This window comes from Lepisosteus oculatus, unplaced genomic scaffold, assembly GCF_040954835.1.
Source record: "Lepisosteus oculatus isolate fLepOcu1 unplaced genomic scaffold, fLepOcu1.hap2 HAP2_SCAFFOLD_153, whole genome shotgun sequence".
Taxonomy (NCBI): Eukaryota; Metazoa; Chordata; class Actinopteri; order Semionotiformes; family Lepisosteidae; genus Lepisosteus; species Lepisosteus oculatus.
In genome coordinates, this window is record NW_027167699.1 from 70164 (window position 1) to 93242 (window position 23079).

Sequence of the window (23079 nt, forward strand, 5' to 3'; positions counted from 1 at the left end):
GTGTCTCAGAAGCCCTCCAAACATCAAAGATGAATTTTTTCCTCAAACCAAAAAAAATCAGTCTCAAACTATCAAAACGGTTTAAAAACCTCTAGGAGATGTATCTTCTTTAATAATCTGTCTGGTTTAGGCAAATTGTCATGAAGCTGAAAAATGCTGTTAAATGGTAGTTAAATTGGCACGCTTTTAATGCCTGGCCAGTGTTAGGGTTACAAGAACCATAGAATTTTGCCCGCAGTTGCACTTTTAGCTGCACTTTAAATGTCAATATGAAGAGAGTTTACCCATTAGAACAAGTTTTCTTCACACTTTTCATCTGGCTCAGTTTTGGATAAAATCACTGGATAGGGCAATATACAAAAAGGTGACCAAAACTGTCAAAAAAACTAAAAGTGCAGATAGGAGAAAATTATCACTCACCCTAAAGATAACGGGGGCCCGGAATGTAGCACTGACAGTAAAATACTTCTACCTGTTGTGGGAATGCTAACCCTAACCCTAGCTAGGGTTTCAAATGTACATTCTGGCAGGGTGTCTCAGAAGCCCTCCAAACAACAAAGATGATTTTTTTCCTCAAACTCCAAAAAATCAGTCTCAACCTATCAAAACGGTTTCTAAAACCTCTAGGAAATGTATCTTCTTTAATAATCTGTCTGGTTTAGGCAAATTGTCATGAAGCTGAAAAATGCTGTTAAATGGTTGTTAAATCGGAATGCTTTTAATGTCTGTCTAGGATTAGGGTTACAAGAACCATACAATTTTGCCCGCTGTTGCACTTTTAGCTGCACTTTAAATGACAAAATGAAGAGAGTTTACCCATTAGAACAGGTATTGTTCACACTTTTCATCTGGCTCAGTTTTGGATAAAATCACTGCATAGGGCAATATACAAAAAGGTGACCAAAACTTTCCAAAAACTACAAGTGCAGATAGGAGCAAATTATCACTCATCCTAAAGACAACTGGGGACCCGGAATGCAGCACTGACAGTAAAAAACTTCTACCTGTTGTGGGAATGCTAACCCTAACCCTAGCTAGGGTTTCAAATTTGCATTCCGGCAGGGTGTCTCAGAAGCCCTCCAAACATCAAAGATGATTTTTTTCCTCAAACTCCAAAAAATCAGTCTCAAACTATCAAAACGGTTTCTAAAACCTCTAGGAAAAGTATCTTCTTTAATAATCTGTCTGGTTTAGGCTAATTGTTATGAAGCTGAAAAATGCTGTTAAATGGTAGTTAAACCTGCATGCTTTTAATGTCTGGCTAGGGTTAGGGTTACAAGAACCATAGAATTTTGCCTGCTGTTGCACTTTTAGCTGCACTTTAAATGTCAATATGAAGAGAGTTTACCCATTAGAACAGGTAATCTTCACACTTTTCATCTGGCTCAGTTTTGGATAAAATCACTGGATAGGGCAATATACAAAAAGGTGACCAAAACTGTCCGAAAACTAAAAGTGCAGATAGGAGCAAATTATCACTAATCCTAAAGATAACTGGGGAACCGGAATGCAGCACTGACAGTAAAAAACTCCTACCTGTTGTGGGAATGCTAACCCTAATCCTAGCTAGGGTTTCAAATGTGCATTCCAGCAGGGTGTCTCAGAAGCCCTCCAAACATCAAAGTTGAATTTTTTCCTCAAACCAAGAAAAATCAGTCTCAAACTATCAAAACGGTTTCTAAAACCTCTACGAGATATATCTTCTTTAATAATCTTTCTGATTTAGGCAAATTTTCATGAAACTGAAAAATGCTGTTAAATGGTACTTAAATCGGCATGCTTCTAATGCCTGGCTATGGTTAGGGTTACAAGAACCATTGAATTTTGCCCGCTTTTGCACTTTTAGCTGCACTTTAAATGACAAAATGAAGAGAGTTTACCCATTAGAACAGGTATTCTTCACACTTTTCATCTGGCTCAGTTTTGGATAAAATCACTGCATAGGGCAATATACAAAAAGGTGACCAAAACTGTCCGAAAACTAAAAGTGCAGATAGGAACAAATTATCACTCATCCTAAAGATAACTGGGGACCCGGAATGCAGCACTGACAGTAAAAAACTTCTACCTGTTGTGGGAAAGCTAACCCTAACCCTAGCTAGGGTTTCAAATGTACATTCCGGCAGGGTGTCTCAGAAGCCCTCCAAACAACAGAGATGAATTTTTTCCTCAAACTCCAAGAAATCAGTCTCAACCTATCAAAACGGTTTCTAAAACCTCTAGGAAATGTATCTTCTGTAATATTCTGTCTGGTGTAGGCAAACTGTCATGAAGCTGAAAAATGCTGTTAAATGGTACTTAAATTGGCATGCTTTTAATGCCTGGCTAGGGTTAGGGTTACAAGAACCATTGAATTTTGGCCGCTGTTGCACTTTTAGCTGCACTTTAAATGACAAAATGAAGAGAGTTTACCCATTAGAACAGGTATTCTTCACACTTTTCATCTGGCTCAGTTTTGGATAAAATCACTGCATAGGGCAATATTCAAAAAGGTGACCAAAACTGTCCGAAAACTACAAGTGCAGATAGGAGCAAATTATCACTAATCCTAAAGATAACTGGGGAACCGGAATGTAGCACTGACAGTAAAAAACTTCTAACTGGTGTGGGAATGCTAACCCTAACCCTAGCTAGGGTTTCAAATGTGCATTCCGGCAGGGTGTCTCAGAAACATGCCAAACATCAAAGTTGAATTTTTTCCTCAAACTCCAAAAAATCAGTCTCAAACTATCAAAACAGTTTCTAAAAGCTCTAGGAAATGTATCTTTAATAATCTGTCTGGTTTAGGCAAATTTTCATGAAGCTGAAAAATGCTGTTAAATGGTAGTTAAATCAGCATGCTTCTAATGCCTGGTTAGGGTTAGGGTTACAAGAACCAAAGAATTTTGCCCGCTGTTGCACTTTTAGCTGCACTTTAAATGACAAAATGAAGAGAGTTTACCCATTAGAACAGGTATTCTTCACACTTTTCATCTGTCTCAGTTTTGCATAAAATCACTGGATAGGGCAATATACAAAAAGGTGACCAAAACTGTCCGAAAACTAAAAGTGCAGATAGGAGCAAATCATCACTCATCCTAAAGATAACTGGGGAACCGGAATGCAGCACTGACAGTAAAAAACTCCTAGCTGTTGTGGGAATGCTAACCCTAACCCTAGCTAGGGTTTCAAATGTGCATTCCAGCAGGGTGTCTCAGAAGCCCTCCAAACATCAAAGTTGAATTTTTTCCTCAAACTCCAAAAAATCAGTCTCAAACTATCAAAACGGTTTTTAAAACCTCTAGGAAATGTATCTTCTTTTATAATCTGTCTTGTTTAGGCAAATTTTCATGAAGCTGAAAAATGCTGTTAAATGGTAGTTAAATCGGCATGCTTCTAATGCCTGGCTAGGGTTAGGGTTAGAAGAACTATAGAATCGTGCCCGCTGTTGCACTTTTATCTGCACTTTAAATGACAAAATGAAGAGAGTTTACCCATTAGAAGAGGTATTCTTCACACTTTTCATCTGGCTCAGTTTTGGATAAAATCAGTGGATAGGACAATATACAAAAAGGTGACCAAAACTGTCCGAAAACTCAAAGTGCAGATAGGAGTAAATTATCACTCATCCTAAAGATAACTGGGGGCCCGGAATGCAGCACTGACAGTAAAAAACTTTTACCTGTTGTAGGAATGCTAACCCTAACCCTAGCTAGGGTTTCAAATGTACATTCCTGCAGTGTGTCTCAGAAGCCCTCCAAACATCAAAGTTGAATTTTTTCCTCAATCTCCAAAAAAATCAGTCTCAAACTATCAAAACGGTTTCTAAAACCTCTAGGAAATGTATCTTCTTTTATAATCTGTCTGGTTTAGGCAAATTTTCATGAAGCTGAAAAATGCTGTTAAATGGTAGTTAAATCGGCATGCTTTTAATGCCTGGCTAGGCTTAGGGTTACAAGAACCATATAATTTTGCCCGCTGTTGCACTTTTAGCTGCACTTTAAATGACAAAATGAAGAGAGTTTACCCATTAGAACAGGTATTCTTCACACTTTTCATCTGGCTCAGTTTTGCATAAAATCACTGGATAGGGCAATATACAAAAAGGTGACCAAAACTTTCCGAAAACTAAAAGTGCAGATAGGAGCAAATTATCACTCATCCTAAAGATAACTGGGGGCCCGGAATGCAGCACTGACAGTAAAAAACTTCTACCTGGTGTGGGAATGCTAACCCTAACACTAGCTAGGGTTTCAAATGTGCATTCCACCAGGGTGTCTCAGAATCCCTCCAAACATCAAATTTGATTTTTTTCCTCAAACCAAGAAAAATAAGTCTCAAACTATCAAAACGGTTTTTAAAACCTCTAGGAAATGTATCTTCTTTAATAATCTGTCTGGTTTAGGCAAATTGTCATGAAGCTGAAAAATGCTGTTAAATGGTAGTTAGATCGGCATGCTTTTAATGCCTGGCTAGGTTTAAGGTTACAAGAACCATAGAATTTTGCCCTCTGTTGCACTTTTAGCTGCACTTTAAATGACAAAATGAAGAGAGTCTACCCATTAGAACAGGTATTCTTCACACTTTTCTACTGGCTCAGTTTTGGATAAAATCAATGGATAGGGCAATATACAAAAAGGTGACCAAAACTGTCCAAAAACTAAAAGGGCAGATAGGAGCAAATTATCACTCATCCTAAAGATAACTGGGGACCTGGAATGCAGCACTGAAAGTAAAAAACTTATACCTGTTGTTGGAATGCTAGCCCTAACCCTAGCTAGGGTGTCAAATGTAAATTCCGGCAGGGTGTCTCAGAAGCCCTCCAAACATCAAAGTTGAATTTTTTCCTCAAACTCCAAAAAATCAGTCTCAAACTATCAAAACGGGTTCTAAAACCTCTAGGAAATGTATCGTCTTTAATAATCTGTCTGGTTTAGGCAAATTTTCATGAAGCTGAAAAATGCTGTTAAATGGTAGTTAGATCGGCATGCTTTTAATGCCCGGCTAGGGTTAGGGTTACAAGAACCATAGATTTGTGACTGCTGTTGCACTTTTAGCTGCACTTTAAAAGACAAAATGAAGAGAGTTTACCCATTAGAACAGGTATTCTTCACACTTTTCATCTGTCTCAGTTTTGCATAAAATCACTGGACAGGGCAATATACAAAAAGGTGACCAAAACTGTCTGAAAACTAAAAGTGCAGAAAGGAGCAAATTATCACTCATCCTAAAGATAACTGGGGGCCCGGAATGCAGCACTGACAGTAAAAAACTTCTACCTGGTGTGGGAATGCTAACCCTAACCCTAACTAGGGTTTCAAATGTGCATTCCAGCAGGGTGTCTCAGAAGCCCTCCAAACATCAAATTTGAATTTTTACCTCAAACCAAGAAAAATCAGTCTCAAACTATCAAAACAGTTTTTAAAACCTCTAGGAAATGTATCTTATTTTATAATCTGTCTTGTTTAGGCAAATTTTCATGAAGCTGAAAAATGCTGTTAAATGGTAGTTAAATCGGCATGCTTCTAATGCCTGGCTAGGGTTAGGGTTACAAGAACTATAGAATTGTGCCCGCTGTTGCACTTTTAGCTGCACTTTAAATGACAAAATGAAGAGAGTTTACCCATTAGAAGAGGTATTCTTCACACTTTTCATCTGGCTCAGTTTTGGATAAAATCAGTGGATAGGACAATATACAAAAAGGTGACCAAAACTGTCCGAAAACTCAAAGTGCAGATAGGAGTAAATTATCACTCATCCTAAAGATAACTGGGGGCCCGGAATGCAGCACTGACAGTAAAAAACTTCTACCTGTTGTAGGAATGCTAACCCTAACCCTAGTTAGGGTTTCAAATGTACATTCCGGCAGGGTGTCTCAGAAGCCCTCCAAACATCAAAGTTGAATTTTTTCCTCAATCTCCAAAAAATCAGTCTCAAACTATCAAAACGGTTTCTAAAACCTCTAGGAAATGTATCTTCTTTAATAATCTGTCTGGTTTAGGCAAATTTTCATGAATCTGAAAAATGCTGTTAAATGGTAGTTAAATCGGCATGCTTTTAATGCCTGGCTAGGCTTAGGGTTACAAGAACCATATAATTTTGCCCGCTGTTGCACTTTTAGCTGCACTTTAAATGACAAAATGAAGAGAGTTTACCCATTAGAACAGGTATTCTTCACACTTTTCATCTGGCTCAGTTTTGCATAAAATCACTGGATAGGGCAATATACAAAAAGGTGACCAAAACTTTCCGAAAACTAAAAGTGCAGATAGGAGCAAATTATCACTCATCCTAAAGATAACTGGGGGCCCGGAATTCAGCACTGATAGTAAAAAACTTCTGCCTGGTGTGGGAATGCTAACCCTAACCCTAGCTAGGGTTTCAAATGTGCATTCCACCAGGGTGTCTCAGAATCCCTCCAAACATCAAAGTTGAATTTTTTCCTCAAACCAAGAAAAATAAGTCTCAAACTATCAAAACGGTTTTTAAAACCTCTAGGAAATGTATCTTCTTTTATAATCTGTCTTGTTTAGGCAAATTTTCATGAAGCTGAAAAATGCTGTTAAATGGTAGTTAGATCGGCATGCTTTTAATGCCTGGCTAGGTTTAGGGTTACAAGAACCATAGAATTTTGCCCTCTGTTGCACTTTTAGCTGCACTTTAAATGACAAAATGAAGAGAGTCTACCCATTAGAACAGGTATTCTTCACACTTTTCTACTGGCTCAGTTTTGGATAAAATCAATGGATAGGGCAATATACAAAAAGGTGACCAAAACTGTCCGAAAACTAAAAGGGCAGATAGGAGCAAATTATCACTCATCCTAAAGATAACTGGGGACCTGGAATGCAGCACTGACAGTAAAAAACTTCTACCTGTTGTTGGAATGCTAACCCTAACCCTAGCTAGGGTGTCAAATGTAAATTCCGGCAGGGTGTCTCAGAAGCCCTCCAAACATCAAAGTTGAATTTTTTCTCAAACCAAAAAAAATCAGTCTCAAACTATCAAAACGGTTTTTAAAACCTCTAGGAAATGTATCTTCTTTAATATTCTGTCTGGTTTAGGCAAATTTTCATGAAGCTGAAAAATGCTGTTAAATGATAGTTAGATTGGTATGCTTCTAATACCTGGCTAGGGTTAGGGTTACAAGAACCATAGAATTTTGCCCGCAGTTGCACTTTTAGCTGCACTTTAAATGACAAAATGAAGAGAGTTTACCCATTAGAACAGGTATTCTTGACACTTTTCATCTGGCTCAGTTTTGCATAAAATCACTGCATAGGGCAATATACAAAAAGGTGACCAAAACTGTCCGAAAACTAAAAGTGTAGATAGGAGCAAATTATCACTCATCCTAAAGATAACTGGGGACCCGGAATGCAGCACTGACAGCAAAAAACTTCTACCTGTTGTAGGAATGCTAACCCTTACCCTAGCTAGGGTTTCAAATGTACATTCCGACAGGGTGTCTCAGAAGCCCTCCAAACATCAAAGTTGAATTTTTACCTCAAACCAAGAAAAATCAGTCTCAAACTATCAAAACAGTTTTTAAAACCTCTTGGAAATGTATCTTCTTTTATAATCTGTCTTGTTTAGGCAAACTATCATGAAGCTGAAAAATGCTGTTAAATGGTAGTTAAATCGGCATGCTTCTAATGCCTGGCTAGGGTTAGGGTTACAAGAACTATAGAATTGTGCCCGCTGTTGCACTTTTAGCTGCACTTTAAATGACAAAATGAAGAGAGTTTACCCATTAGAAGAGGTATTCTTCACACTTTTCATCTGGCTCAGTTTTGGATAAAATCAGTGGATAGGACAATATACAAAAAGGTGACCAAAACTGTCCGAAAACTCAAAGTGCAGATAGGAGTAAATTATCACTCATCCTAAAGATAACTGGGGGCCCGGAATGCAGCACTGACAGTAAAAAACTTCTACCTGTTGTAGGAATGCTAACCCTAACCCTAGCTAGGGTTTCAAATGTACATTCCGACAGGGTGTCTCAGAAGCCCTCCAAACATCAAAGTTGAATTTTTTCCTCAATCTCCAAAAAATCAGTCTCAAACTATCAAAACGGTTTCTAAAACCTCTAGGAAATGTATCATCTTTAATAATTTGTCTGGTTTAGGCAAATTTTCATGAAGCTGAAAAATGCTGTTAAATGGTAGTTAAATCGGCATGCTTTTAATGCCTGGCTAGGCTTAGGGTTACAAGAACCATAGAATTTTGCCCGCTGTTGCACTTTTAGCTGCACTTTAAATGACAAAATGAAGAGAGTTTACCCATTAGAACAGGTATTCTTCACACTTTTCATCTGGCTCAGTTTTGCATAAAATCACTGGATAGGGCAATATACAAAAAGGTGACCAAAACTTTCCGAAAACTAAAAGTGCAGATAGGAGCAAATTATCACTCATCCTAAAGATAACTGGGGGACCGGAATGCAGCACTGACAGTAAAAAACTTCTACCTGGTGTGGGAATGCTAACCCTAACCCTAGCTAGGGTTTCAAATGTGCATTCCACCAGAGTGTCTCAGAATCCCTCCAAACATCAAAGTTGAATTTTTTCCTCAAACCAAGAAAAATAAGTCTCAAACTATCAAAACGGTTTTTAAAACCTCTAGGAAATGTATCTTCTTTTATAATCTGTCTTGTTTAGGCAAATTTTCATGAAGCTGAAAAATGCTGTTAAATGGTAGTTAGATCGGCATGCTTTTAATGCCTGGCTAGGTTTAGGTTTACAAGAACCATGGAATTTTGCCCTCTGTTGCACTTTTAGCTGCACTTTAAATGAGAAAATGAAGAGAGTCTACCCATGAGAACAGGTATTCTTGACACTTTTCATCTGGCTCAGTTTTGCATAAAATCACTGGATAGGGCAATATACAAAAAGGTGACCAAAACTGTCCGAAAACTAAAAGTGTAGATAGGAGCAAATTATCACACATCCTAAAGATAACTGGGGACCCGGAATGCAGCACTGACAGTAAAAAACTTCTACCTGTTGTAGGAATGCTAACCCTTACCCTAGCTAGGGTTTCAAATGTACATTCCGACAGGGTGTCTCAGAAGCCCTCCAAACATCAAAGTTGAATTTTTTCCTCAAACCAAGAAAAATCAGTCTCAAACTATCAAAACAGTTTTTAAAACCTCTTGGAAATGTATCTTCTTTTATAATCTGTCTTGTTTAGGCAAATTTTCATGAAGCTGAAAAATGCTGTTAAATGGTAGTTAAATCGGCAAGCTTCTAATGCCTGGCTAGGGTTAAGGTTACTAGAACTATAGAATTGTGCCCGCTGTTGCACTTTTAGCTGCACTTTAAATGACAAAATGAAGAGAGTTTACCCATTAGAAGAGGTATTCTTCACACTTTTCATCTGGCTCAGTTTTGGATAAAATCAGTGGATAGGACAATATACAAAAAGGTGACCAAAACTGTCCGAAAACTAAAAGTGCAGATAGGAGCAAATTATCACTCATCCTAAAGATAACTGGGGGCCCGGAATGCAGCACTGACAGTAAAAAACTTCTACCTGGTGTGGGAATGCTAACCCTAACCCTAACTAGGGTTTCAAATGTGCATTCCAGCAGGGTGTCTCAGAAGCCCTCCAAACATCAATGTTGAATTTTTTCCTCAAACCAAAAAAAATCAGTCTCAAACTATCAAAACGGTTTTTAAAACCTCTAGGAAATGTATCTTCTTTAATATTCTGTCTGGTTTAGGCAAATTTTCATGAAGCTGAAAAATGCTGTTAAATGGTAGTTAGATCGGCATGCTTTTAATGCCTGGCTAGGTTTAGGGTTACAAGAACCATAGAATTTTGCCCTCTGTTGCACTTTTAGCTGCACTTTAAATGACAAAAGGAGGAGAGTCTACCCATTAGAACAGGTATTCTTCACACTTTTCATCTGGCTCAGTTTTGGATAAAATCAGTGGATAGGACAATATACAAAAAGGTGACCAAAACTGTCCGAAAACTCAAAGTGCAGATAGGAGTAAATTATTACTCATCCTAAAGATAACTGGGGACCTGGAATGCAGCACTGACAGTAAAAAACTTCTACCTGTTGTTGGAATGCTAACCCTAAACCTAGCTAGGGTGTCAAATGTAAACTCCGGCAGGGTGTCTCAGATGCCCTCAAAACATCAAAGTTGAATTTTTTCCTCAAACCAAAAAAAATCAGTCTCAAACTATCAAAACGGTTTTTAAAACTTCTAGGAAATGTATCTTCTTTAATATTCTGTCTGGTTTAGGCAAATTTTCATGAAGCTGAAAAATGCTGTTAAATGATAGTTAAATTGGTATGCTTCTAATGCCTGGCTAGGGTTAGGGTTACAAGAACATTAGAATTTTGCCCTCTGTTGCACTTTTAGCTGCACTTTAAATTACAAAATGAAGAGAGTCTACCCATTAGAACAGGTATTCTTCACACTTTTCATCTGGCTCAGTTTTGGATAAAATCAATGGATAGGGCAATATACAAAAAGGTGACCAAAACTGTCCGAAAACTAAAAGGGCAGATAGGAGCAAATTATCACTCATCCTAAAGATAAGTGGGGACCTGGAATGCAGCACTGACAGTAAAAAACTTCTACCTGTTGTTGGAATGCTAACCATAACCCTAGCTAGGGTGTCAAATGTAAATTCCGGCAGGGTGTCTCAGAAGCCCTCCAAACATCAAAGTTGAATTTTTTCTCAAACCAAAAAAAATCAGTCTCAAACTATCAAAACGGTTTTTAAAACCTCTAGGAAATGTATCTTCTTTAATATTCTGTCTGGTTTAGGCAAATTTTCATGAAGCTGAAAAATGCTGTTAAATGATAGTTAGATTGGTATGCTTCTAATGCCTGGCTAGGGTTAGGGTTACAAGAACCATAGAATTTTGCCCGCAGTTGCACTTTTAGCTGCACTTTAAATGACAAAATGAAGAGAGTTTACCCATTAGAACAGGTATTCTTGACACTTTTCATCTGGCTCAGTTTTGCATAAAATCACTGGATAGGGCAATATACAAAAAGGTGACCAAAACTGTCCGAAAACTAAAAGTGTAGATAGGAGCAAATTATCACTCATCCTAAAGATAACTGGGGACCCGGAATGCAGCACTGACAGCAAAAAACTTCTACCTGTTGTAGGAATGCTAACCCTTACCCTAGCTAGGGTTTCAAATGTACATTCCGACAGGGTGTCTCAGAAGCCCTCCAAACATCAAAGTTGAATTTTTACCTCAAACCAAGAAAAATCAGTCTCAAACTATCAAAACAGTTTTTAAAACCTCTTGGAAATGTATCTTCTTTTATAATCTGTCTTGTTTAGGCAAACTATCATGAAGCTGAAAAATGCTGTTAAATGGTAGTTAAATCGGCATGCTTCTAATGCCTGGCTAGGGTTAGGGTTACAAGAACTATAGAATTGTGCCCGCTGTTGCACTTTTAGCTGCACTTTAAATGACAAAATGAAGAGAGTTTACCCATTAGAAGAGGTATTCTTCACACTTTTCATCTGGCTCAGTTTTGGATAAAATCAGTGGATAGGACAATATACAAAAAGGTGACCAAAACTGTCCGAAAACTCAAAGTGCAGATAGGAGTAAATTATCACTCATCCTAAAGATAACTGGGGGCCCGGAATGCAGCACTGACAGTAAAAAACTTCTACCTGTTGTAGGAATGCTAACCCTAACCCTAGCTAGGGTTTCAAATGTACATTCCGGCAGGGTGTCTCAGAAGCCCTCCAAACATCAAAGTTGAATTTTTTCCTCAATCTCCAAAAAATCAGTCTCAAACTATCAAAACGGTTTCTAAAACCTCTAGGAAATGTATCATCTTTAATAATTTGTCTGGTTTAGGCAAATTTTCATGAAGCTGAAAAATGCTGTTAAATGGTAGTTAAATCGGCATGCTTTTAATGCCTGGCTAGGCTTAGGGTTACAAGAACCATAGAATTTTGCCCGCTGTTGCACTTTTAGCTGCACTTTAAATGACAAAATGAAGAGAGTTTACCCATTAGAACAGGTATTCTTCACACTTTTCATCTGGCTCAGTTTTGCATAAAATCACTGGATAGGGCAATATACAAAAAGGTGACCAAAACTTTCCGAAAACTAAAAGTGCAGATAGGAGCAAATTATCACTCATCCTAAAGATAACTGGGGGCCCGGAATGCAGCACTGACAGTAAAAAACTTCTACCTGGTGTGGGAATGCTAACCCTAACCCTAGCTAGGGTTTCAAATGTGCATTCCACCAGAGTGTCTCAGAATCCCTCCAAACATCAAAGTTGAATTTTTTCCTCAAACCAAGAAAAATAAGTCTCAAACTATCAAAACGGTTTTTAAAACCTCTAGGAAATGTATCTTCTTTTATAATCTGTCTTGTTTAGGCAAATTTTCATGAAGCTGAAAAATGCTGTTAAATGGTAGTTAGATCGGCATGCTTTTAATGCCTGGCTAGGTTTAGGTTTACAAGAACCATGGAATTTTGCCCTCTGTTGCACTTTTAGCTGCACTTTAAATGACAAAATGAAGAGAGTCTACCCATTAGAACAGGTATTCTTGACACTTTTCATCTGGCTCAGTTTTGCATAAAATCACTGGATAGGGCAATATACAAAAAGGTGACCAAAACTGTCCGAAAACTAAAAGTGTAGATAGGAGCAAATTATCACACATCCTAAAGATAACTGGGGACCCGGAATGCAGCACTGACAGTAAAAAACTTCTACCTGTGGTAGGAATGCTAACCCTTACCCTAGCTAGGGTTTCAAATGTACATTCCGACAGGGTGTCTCAGAAGCCCTCCAAACATCAAAGTTGAATTTTTTCCTCAAACCAAGAAAAATCAGTCTCAAACTATCAAAACAGTTTTTAAAACCTCTTGGAAATGTATCTTCTTTTATAATCTGTCTTGTTTAGGCAAATTTTCATGAAGCTGAAAAATGCTGTTAAATGGTAGTTAAATCGGCAAGCTTCTAATGCCTGGCTAGGGTTAAGGTTACTAGAACTATAGAATTGTGCCCTCTGTTGCACTTTTAGCTGCACTTTAAATGACAAAATGAAGAGAGTCTACCCATTAGAACAGGTATTCTTGACACTTTTCATCTGGCTCAGTTTTGCATAAAATCACTGGATAGGGCAATATACAAAAAGGTGACCAAAACTGTCCGAAAACTAAAAGTGTAGATAGGAGCAAATTATCACACATCCTAAAGATAACTGGGGACCCGGAATGCAGCACTGACAGTAAAAAACTTCTACCTGTGGTAGGAATGCTAACCCTTACCCTAGCTAGGGTTTCAAATGTACATTCCGACAGGGTGTCTCAGAAGCCCTCCAAACATCAAAGTTGAATTTTTTCCTCAAACCAAGAAAAATCAGTCTCAAACTATCAAAACAGTTTTTAAAACCTCTTGGAAATGTATCTTCTTTTATAATCTGTCTTGTTTAGGCAAATTTTCATGAAGCTGAAAAATGCTGTTAAATGGTAGTTAAATCGGCAAGCTTCTAATGCCTGGCTAGGGTTAAGGTTACTAGAACTATAGAATTGTGCCCGCTGTTGCACTTTTAGCTGCACTTTAAATGACAAAATGAAGAGAGTTTACCCATTAGAAGAGGTATTCTTCACACTTTTCATCTGGCTCAGTTTTGGATAAAATCAGTGGATAGGACAATATACAAAAAGGTGACCAAAACTGTCCGAAAACTAAAAGTGCAGATAGCAGCAAATTATCACTCATCCTAAAGATAACTGGGGGCCCGGAATGCAGCACTGACAGTAAAAAACTTCTACCTGGTGTGGGAATGCTAACCCTAACCCTAACTAGGGTTTCAAATGTGCATTCCAGCAGGGTGTCTCAGAAGCCCTCCAAACATCAATGTTGAATTTTTTCCTCAAACCAAAAAAAATCAGTCTCAAACTATCAAAACGGTTTTTAAAACCTCTAGGAAATGTATCTTCTTTAATATTCTGTCTGGTTTAGGCAAATTTTCATGAAGCTGAAAAATGCTGTTAAATGGTAGTTAGATCGGCATGCTTTTAATGCCTGGCTAGGTTTAGGGTTACAAGAACCATAGAATTTTGCCCTCTGTTGCACTTTTAGCTGCACTTTAAATGACAAAAGGAGGAGAGTCTACCCATTAGAACAGGTATTCTTCACACTTTTCATCTGGCTCAGTTTTGGATAAAATCAGTGGATAGGACAATATACAAAAAGGTGACCAAAACTGTCCGAAAACTCAAAGTGCAGATAGGAGTAAATTATTACTCATCCTAAAGATAACTGGGGACCTGGAATGCAGCACTGACAGTAAAAAACTTCTACCTGTTGTTGGAATGCTAACCCTAAACCTAGCTAGGGTGTCAAATGTAAACTCCGGCAGGGTGTCTCAGAAGCCCTCAAAACATCAAAGTTGAATTTTTTCCTCAAACCAAAAAAAATCAGTCTCAAACTATCAAAACGGTTTTTAAAACTTCTAGGAAATGTATCTTCTTTAATATTCTGTCTGGTTTAGGCAAATTTTCATGAAGCTGAAAAATGCTGTTAAATGATAGTTAAATTGGTATGCTTCTAATGCCTGGCTAGGGTTAGGGTTACAAGAACATTAGAATTTTGCCCTCTGTTGCACTTTTAGCTGCACTTTAAATTACAAAATGAAGAGAGTCTACCCATTAGAACAGGTATTCTTCACACTTTTCATCTGGCTCAGTTTTGGATAAAATCAATGGATAGGGCAATATACAAAAAGGTGACCAAAACTGTCCGAAAACTAAAAGGGCAGATAGGAGCAAATTATCACTCATCCTAAAGATAAGTGGGGACCTGGAATGCAGCACTGACAGTAAAAACTTCTACCTGTTGTTGGAATGCTAACCATAACCCTAGCTAGGGTGTCAAATGTAAATTCCGGCAGGGTGTCTCAGAAGCCCTCCAAACATCAAAGTTGAATTTTTGTCCTCAAACCAAAAAAAATCAGTCTCAAACTATCAAAACGGTTTTTAAAACCTCTAGGAAATGTATCTTCTTTAATATTCTGTCTGGTTTAGGCAAATTTTCATGAAGCTGAAAAATGCTGTTAAATGATAGTTAAATTGGTATGCTTCTAATGCCTGGCTAGGGTTAGGGTTACAAGAACCATAGAATTTTGCCCTCTGTTGCACTTTTAGCTGCACTTTAAATGACAAAATGAAGAGAGTTTACCCATTAGAACAGGTATTCTTCACACTTTTCATCTGGCTCAGTTTTGCATAAAATCACTGGATAGGGCAATATACAAAAAGGTGACCAAAACTGTCCGAAAACTAAAAGTGTAGATAGGAGCAAACTATCTCTCATCCTAAAGATAACTGGGGACCCGGAATGCAGCACTGACAGCAAAAAACTTCTACCTGTTGTAGGAATGCTAACCCTTACCCTAGCTAGGGTTTCAAATGTACATTCTGACAGGGTGTCTCAGAAGCCCTCCAAACATCAAAGTTGAATTTTTACCTCAAACCAAGAAAAATCAGTCTCAAACTATCAAAACAGTTTTTAAAACCTCTTGGAAATGTATCTTCTTTTATAATCTGTCTTGTTTAGGCAAATTTTCATGAAGCTGAAAAATGCTGTTAAATGGTAGTTAAATCGGCATGCTTCTAATGCCTGGCTAGGGTTAGGGTTACAAGAACTATAGAATTGTGCCCGCTGTTGCACTTTTAGCTGCACTTTAAATGACAAAATGAAGAGAGTTTACCCATTAGAAGAGGTATTCTTCACACTTTTCATCTGGCTCAGTTTTGGATAAAATCAGTGGATAGGACAATATACAAAAAGGTGACCAAAACTGTCCGAAAACTCAAAGTGCAGATAGGAGTAAATTATCACTCATCCTAAAGATAACTGGGGGCCCGGAATGCAGCACTGACAGTAAAAAACTTCTACCTGTTGTAGGAATGCTAACCCTAACCCTAGCTAGGGTTTCAAATGTACATTCCGGCAGGGTGTCTCAGAAGACCTCCAAACATCAAAGTTGAATTTTTTCCTCAATCTCCAAAAAATCAGTCTCAAACTATCAAAACGGTTTCTAAAACCTCTAGGAAATGTATCATCTTTAATAATCTGTCTGGTTTAGGCAAATTTTCATGAAGCTGAAAAATGCTGTTAAATGGTAGTAAAATTGGCATGCTTTTAATGCCTGGCTAGGCTTAGGGTTACAAGAACCATAGAATTTTGCCCGCTGTTGCACTTTTAGCTGCACTTTAAATGACAAAATGAAGAGAGTTTACCCATTAGAACAGGTATTCTTCACACTTTTCATCTGGCTCAGTTTTGGATAAAATCAGTGGATAGGACAATATACAAAAAGGTGACCAAAACTGTCCGAAAACTCAAAGTGCAGATAGGAGTAAATTATTACTCATCCTAAAGATAACTGGGGACCTGGAATGCAGCACTGACAGTAAAAAACTTCTACATGTTGTTGGAATGCTAACCCTAAACCTTGCTAGGGTGTCAAATGTAAACTCCGGCAGGGTGTCTCAGAAGCCCTCAAAACATCAAAGTTGAATTTTTTCCTCAAACCAAAAAAAATCAGTCTCAAACTATCAAAACGGTTTTTAAAACTTCTAGGAAATGTATCTTCTTTAATATTCTGTCTGGTTTAGGCAAATTTTCATGAAGCTGAAAAATGCTGTTAAATGATAGTTAAATTGGTATGCTTCTAATGCCTGGCTAGGGTTAGGGTTACAAGAACATTAGAATTTTGCCCTCTGTTGCACTTTTAGCTGCACTTTAAATTACAAAATGAAGAGAGTCTACCCATTAGAACAGGTATTCTTCACACTTTTCATCTGGCTCAGTTTTGGATAAAATCAATGGATAGGGCAATATACAAAAAGGTGACCAAAACTGTCCGAAAACTAAAAGGGCAGATAGGAGCAAATTATCACTCATCCTAAAGATAAGTGGGGACCTGGAATGCAGCACTGACAGTAAAAAACTTCTACCTGTTGTTGGAATGCTAACCATAACCCTAGCTAGGGTGTCAAATGTAAATTCCGGCAGGGTGTCTCAGAAGCCCTCAAAACATCAAAGTTGAATTTTTGTCCTCAAACCAAAAAAAATCAGTCTCAAACTATCAAAACGGTTTTTAACACCTCTAGGAAATGTATCTTCTTTAATATTCTGTCTGGTTTAGGCAAATTTTCATGAAGCTGAAAAATGCTGTTAAATGATAGTTAAATTGGTATGCTTCTAATGCCTGGCTAGGGTTAGGGTTACAAGAACCATAGAATTTTGCCCTCTGTTGCACTTTTAGCTGCACTTTAAATGACAAAATGAAGAGAGTTTACCCATTAGAACAGGTATTCTTCACACTTTTCATCTGGCTCAGTTTTGCATAAAATCACTGGATAGGGCAATATACAAAAAGGTGACCAAAACTGTCCAAAAACTAAAAGTGTAGATAGGAGCAAACTATCACTCATCCTAAAGATAACTGGGGACCCGGAATGCAGCACTGACAGCAAAAAACTTCTACCTGTTGTAGGAATGCTAACCTTTACCCTAGCTAGGGTTTCAAATGTACATTCCGACAGGGTGTCTCAGAAGCCCTCCAAACATCAAAGTTGAATTTTTACCTCAAACCAAGAAAAATCAGTCTCAAACTATCAAAACAGTTGTTAAAACCTCTTGGAAATGTATCTTCTTTTATAATCTGTCTTGTTTAGGCAAATTTTCATGAAGCTGAAAAATGCTGTTAAATGGTAGTTAAATCGGCATGCTTCTAATGCCTGGCTAGGGTTAGGGTTACAAGAACTATAGAATTGTGCCCGCTGTTGCACTTTTAGCTGCACTTTAAATGACAAAATGAAGAGAGTTTACCCATTAGAAGAGGTATTCTTCACACTTTTCATCTGGCTCAGTTTTGGATAAAATCATTGGATAGGACAATATACAAAAAGGTGACCAAAACTGTCCGAAAACTCAAAGTGCAGATAGGAGTAAATTATCACTCATCCTAAAGATAACTGGGGGCCCGGAATGCAGCACTGACAGTAAAAAACTTCTACCTGTTGTAGGAATGCTAACCCTAACCCTAGCTAGGGTTTCAAATGTACATTCCGGCAGGGTGTCTCAGAAGCCCTCCAAACATCAAAGTTGAATTTTTTCCTCAATCTCCAAAAAATCAGTCTCAAACTATCAAAACGGTTTCTAAAACCTCTAGGAAATGTATCATCTTTAATAATCTGTCTGGTTTAGGCAAATTTTCATGAAGCTGAAAAATGCTGTTAAATGGTAGTAAAATTGGCATGCTTTTAATGCCTGGCTAGGCTTAGGGTTACAAGAACCATAGAATTTTGCCCGCTGTTGCACTTTTAGCTGCACTTTAAATGACAAAATGAAGAGAGTTTACCCATTAGAACAGGTATTCTTCACACTTTTCATCTGGCTCAGTTTTGCATAAAATCACTGGATAGGGCAATATACAAAAAGGTGACCAAAACTTTCCGAAAACTAAAAGTGCAGATAGGAGCAAATTATCACTCATCCTAAAGATAACTGGGGGCCCGGAATGCAGCACTGACAGTAAAAAACTTCTACCTAGTGTGGGAATGCTAACCCTAACCCTAGCTAGGGTTTCAAATGTGCATTCCACCAGGGTGTCTCAGAAGCCCTCCAAACATCAAAGTTGAATTTTTTCTTCAATCTCCAAAAAATCAGTCTCAAACTATCAAAACGGTTTCTAAAACCTCTAGGAAATGTATCTTCTTTTATAATCTGTCTTGTTTAGGCAAATTTTCATGAAGCTGAAAAATGCTGTTAAATGGTAGTTAAATCGGCATGCTTTTAATGCCTGGCTAGGTTTAGGGTTACAAGAACCATAGAATTTTGCCCTCTGTTGCACTTTTAGCTGCACTTTAAATGACAAAATGAAGAGAGTCTACCCATTAGAACAGGTATTCTTCATACTTTTCATCTGGCTCAATTTTGGATAAAATCACTCGATAGGGCAATATACAAAAAGGTGACCAAAACTGTCCGAAAACTCAAAGTGCAGATAGGAGTAAATTATCACTCATCCTAAAGATAACTGGGGGCCCGGAATGCAGCACTGACAGTAAAAAACTTTTACCTGTTGTAGGAATGCTAACCCTAACCCTAGCTAGGGTTTCAAATGTACATTCCTGCAGGGTGTCTCAGAAGCCCTCCAAACATCAAAGTTGAATTTTTTCCTCAATCTCCAAAAAAATCAGTCTCAAACTATCAAAACGGTTTCTAAAACCTCTAGGAAATGTATCTTCTTTTATAATCTGTCTGGTTTAGGCAAATTTTCATGAAGCTGAAAAATGCTGTTAAATGGTAGTTAAATCGGCATGCTTTTAATGCCTGGCTAGGTTTAGGGTTACAAGAACCATAGAATTTTGCCCTCTGTTGCACTTTTAGCTGCACTTTAAATGACAAAATGAAGAGAGTCTACCCATTAGAACAGGTATTCTTCACACTTTTCATCTGGCTCAGTTTTGGATAAAATCAGTGGATAGGACAATATACAAAAAGGTGACCAAAACTGTCCGAAAACTCAAAGTGCAGATAGGAGTAAATTATCACTCATCCTAAAGATAACTGGGGACCTGGAATGCAGCACTGACAGTAAGAAACTTCTACCTGTTGTTGGAATGCTAACCCTAAACCTAGCTAGGGTGTCAAATGTAAATTCCGGCAGGGTGTCTCAGAAGCCCTCCAAACATCAATGTTGAATTTTTTCCTCAAACCAAGAAAAATAAGTCTCAAACTATCAAAACGGTTTTTAAAACCTCTAGGAAATGTATCTTCTTTAATAATCTGTCTGGTTTAGGCAAATTGTTATGAAGCTGAAAAATGCTCTTAAATGGTAGTTAGATCGGCATGCTTTTAATGCCTGGCTAGGTTTAGGGTTACAAGAACCATAGAATTTTGCCCTCTGTTGCACTTTTAGCTGCACTTTAAATGACAAAATGAAGAGAGTCTACCCATTAGAACAGGTATTCTTCACACTTTTCTACTGGCTCAGTTTTGGATAAAATCAATGGATAGGGCAATATACAAAAAGGTGACCAAAACTGTCCGAAAACTAAAAGGGCAGATAGGAGCAAATTATCACTCATCCTAAAGATAACTGGGGACCTGGAATGCAGCACTGACAGTAAAAACTTCTGCCTGTTGTTGGAATGCTAACCCTAACCCTAGCTAGGGTGTCAAATGTAAATTCCGGCAGGGTGTCTCAGAAGCCCTCCAAACATCAAAGTTGAATTTTTTCCTCAAACTCCAAAAAATCAGTCTCAAACTATCAAAACGGGTTCTAAAACCTCTAGGAAATGTATCGTCTTTAATAATCTGTCTGGTTTAGGTAAATTTTCATGAAGCTGAAAAATGCTGTTAAATGGTAGTTAAATCGGCATGCTTTTAATGCCTGGCTAGGGTTAGGGTTACAAGAACCATAAAATTTTGCCCGCTGTTGCACTTTTATCTGCAGTTTAAATGACAAAATGAAGAGAGTTTACCCATTAGAACAGGTATTCTTCACACTTTTCATCTGGCTCAATTTTGGATAAAATCACTCGATAGGGCAATATACAAAAAGGTGACCAAAACTGTCCGAAAACTAAAAGTGCAGAAAGGAGCAAATAATCACTCATCCTAAAGATAACTGGGGGCCCGGAATGCAGCACTGACAGTAAAAAACTTCTACCTGGTGTGGGAATGCTAACCCTAACCCTAACTAGGGTTTCAAAAGTGCATTCCAGCAGGGTGTCTCAGAAGCCCTCCAAACATCAAAGTTGAATTTTTTCCTCAAACTGCAAATAATCAGCCTCAAACTATCATAACGGTTTTTAAAACCTCTAGGAAATGTATCTTCTTTTATAATCTGTCTTGTTTAGGCAAATTGTCATGAAGCTGAAAAATGCTGTTAAATGGTAGTTAGATCGGCATGCTTTTAATGCCTGGCTAGGTTTAGGGTTACAAGAACCATAGAATTTTGCCCTCTGTTGCACTTTTAGCTGCACTTTAAATGACAAAATGAAGAGAGTCTACCCATTAGAACAGTTATTCTTCACACTTTTCATCTGGCTCAGTTTTGGATAAAATCACTGGATAGGGCAATATACAAAAAGGTGACCAAAACTGTCCGAAAACTAAAAGTGCAGAAAGGAGCAAATTATTAATCATCCTTAAAATAACTGGGGGCCCGGAATGCAGCACTGACAGTAAAAAACTTCTACCTGGTGTGGGAATGCTAACCCTAACCCTAGCTAGGGTTTCAAATGTGAATTCCAGCAGGGTGTCTCAGAAGCCCTCCAAACATCAAAGTTGAATTTTTTCCTCAAACTTCAAAAAATCAGTCTCAAACTATCAAATCGGTTTCTAAAACCTCTAGGAAATGTATCGTCTTTAATAATCTGTCTGGTTTAGGCAAATTTTCATGAAGCTGAAAAATGCTGTTAAATGGTAGTTAGATCGGCATGCTTTTAATGCCTGGCTAGGGTTAGGGTTACAAGAACCATAGATTTGTGACTCCTTTTGCACTTTTAGCTGCAGTTTAAAAGACAAAATGAAGAGAGTTTACCCATTAGAACAGGTATTCCTCACACTTTTCATCTGTCTCAGTTTTGCATAAAATCACTGGATAGGGCAATATACAAAAAGGTGACCAAAACTGTCCGAAAACTAAAAGTGCAGATAGGAACAAATTATCACTCATCCTAAAGATAACTGGGGACCTGGAATGCAGCACTGACAGTAAAAAACTTCTACCTGTTGTTGGAATGCTAACCCTAAACCTAGCTAAGGTTTCAAATGTACATTCCGGCAGGGTGACTCAGAAGCCCTCCAAACATCAGATTTGAATTTTTACCTCAAACCAAGAAAAATCAGTCTCAAACTATCAAAACAGTTTTTAAAACCTCTAGGAAATGTATCTTCTTTTATAATCTGTCTTGTTTAGGCAAATTTTCATGAAGCTGAAAAATGCTGTTAAATGGTAGTTAAATCGGCATGCTTCTAATGCCTGGCTAGGTTTAAGGTTACAAGAACCATAGAATTTTGCCCTCTGTTGCACTTTTAGCTGCACTTTAAATGACAAAATGAAGAGAGTCTACCCATTAGAACAGGTATTCTTCACACTTTTCTACTGGCTCAGTTTTGGATAAAATCAATGGATAGGGCAATATACAAAAAGGTGACCAAAACTGTCCGAAAACTAAAAGGGCAGATAGGAGCAAATTATCACTCATCCTAAAGATAACTGGGGACCTGGAATGCAGCACTGACAGTAAAAAACTTCTACCTGTTGTTGGAATGCTAACCATAACCCTAGCTAGGGTGTCAAATGTAAATTCCGGCAGGGTGTCTCAGAAGCCCTCCAAACATCAAAGTTGAATTTTTTCCTCAAACCAAAAAAAATCAGTCTCAAACTATCAAAACGGTTTTTAAAACCTCTAGGAAATGTATCTTCTTTAATATTCTGTCTGGTTTAGGCAAATTTTCATGAAGCTGAAAAATGCTGTTAAATGATAGTTAAATTGGTATGCTTCTAATGCCTGGCTAGGGTTAGCGTTACAAGAACCATAGAATTTTGCCCGCAGTTGCACTTTTAGCTGCACTTTAAATGACAAAATGAAGAGAGTTTACCCATTAGAACAGGTATTCTTCACACTTTTCATCTGGCTCAGTTTTGCATAAAATCACTGGATAGGGCAATATACAAAAAGGTGACCAAAACTGTCCGAAAACTAAAAGTGTAGATAGGAGCAAATTATCACTCATCCTAAAGATAACTGGGGACCCGGAATGCAGCACTGACAGCAAAAAACTTCTACCTGTTGTAGGAATGCTAACCCTAACCCTAGCTAGGGTTTCAAATGTACATTCCGGCAGGGTGTCTCAGAAGCCCTCCAAACATCAAAGTTGAATTTTTTCCTCAATCTCCAAAAAATCAGTCTCAAACTATCAAAACTGTTTCTAAAACCTCTAGGAAATGTATCATCTTTAATAATCTGTCTGGTTTAGGCAAATTTTCATGAATCTGAAAAATGCTGTTAAATGGTAGTTAAATCGGCATGCTTTTAATGCCTGGCTAGGCTTA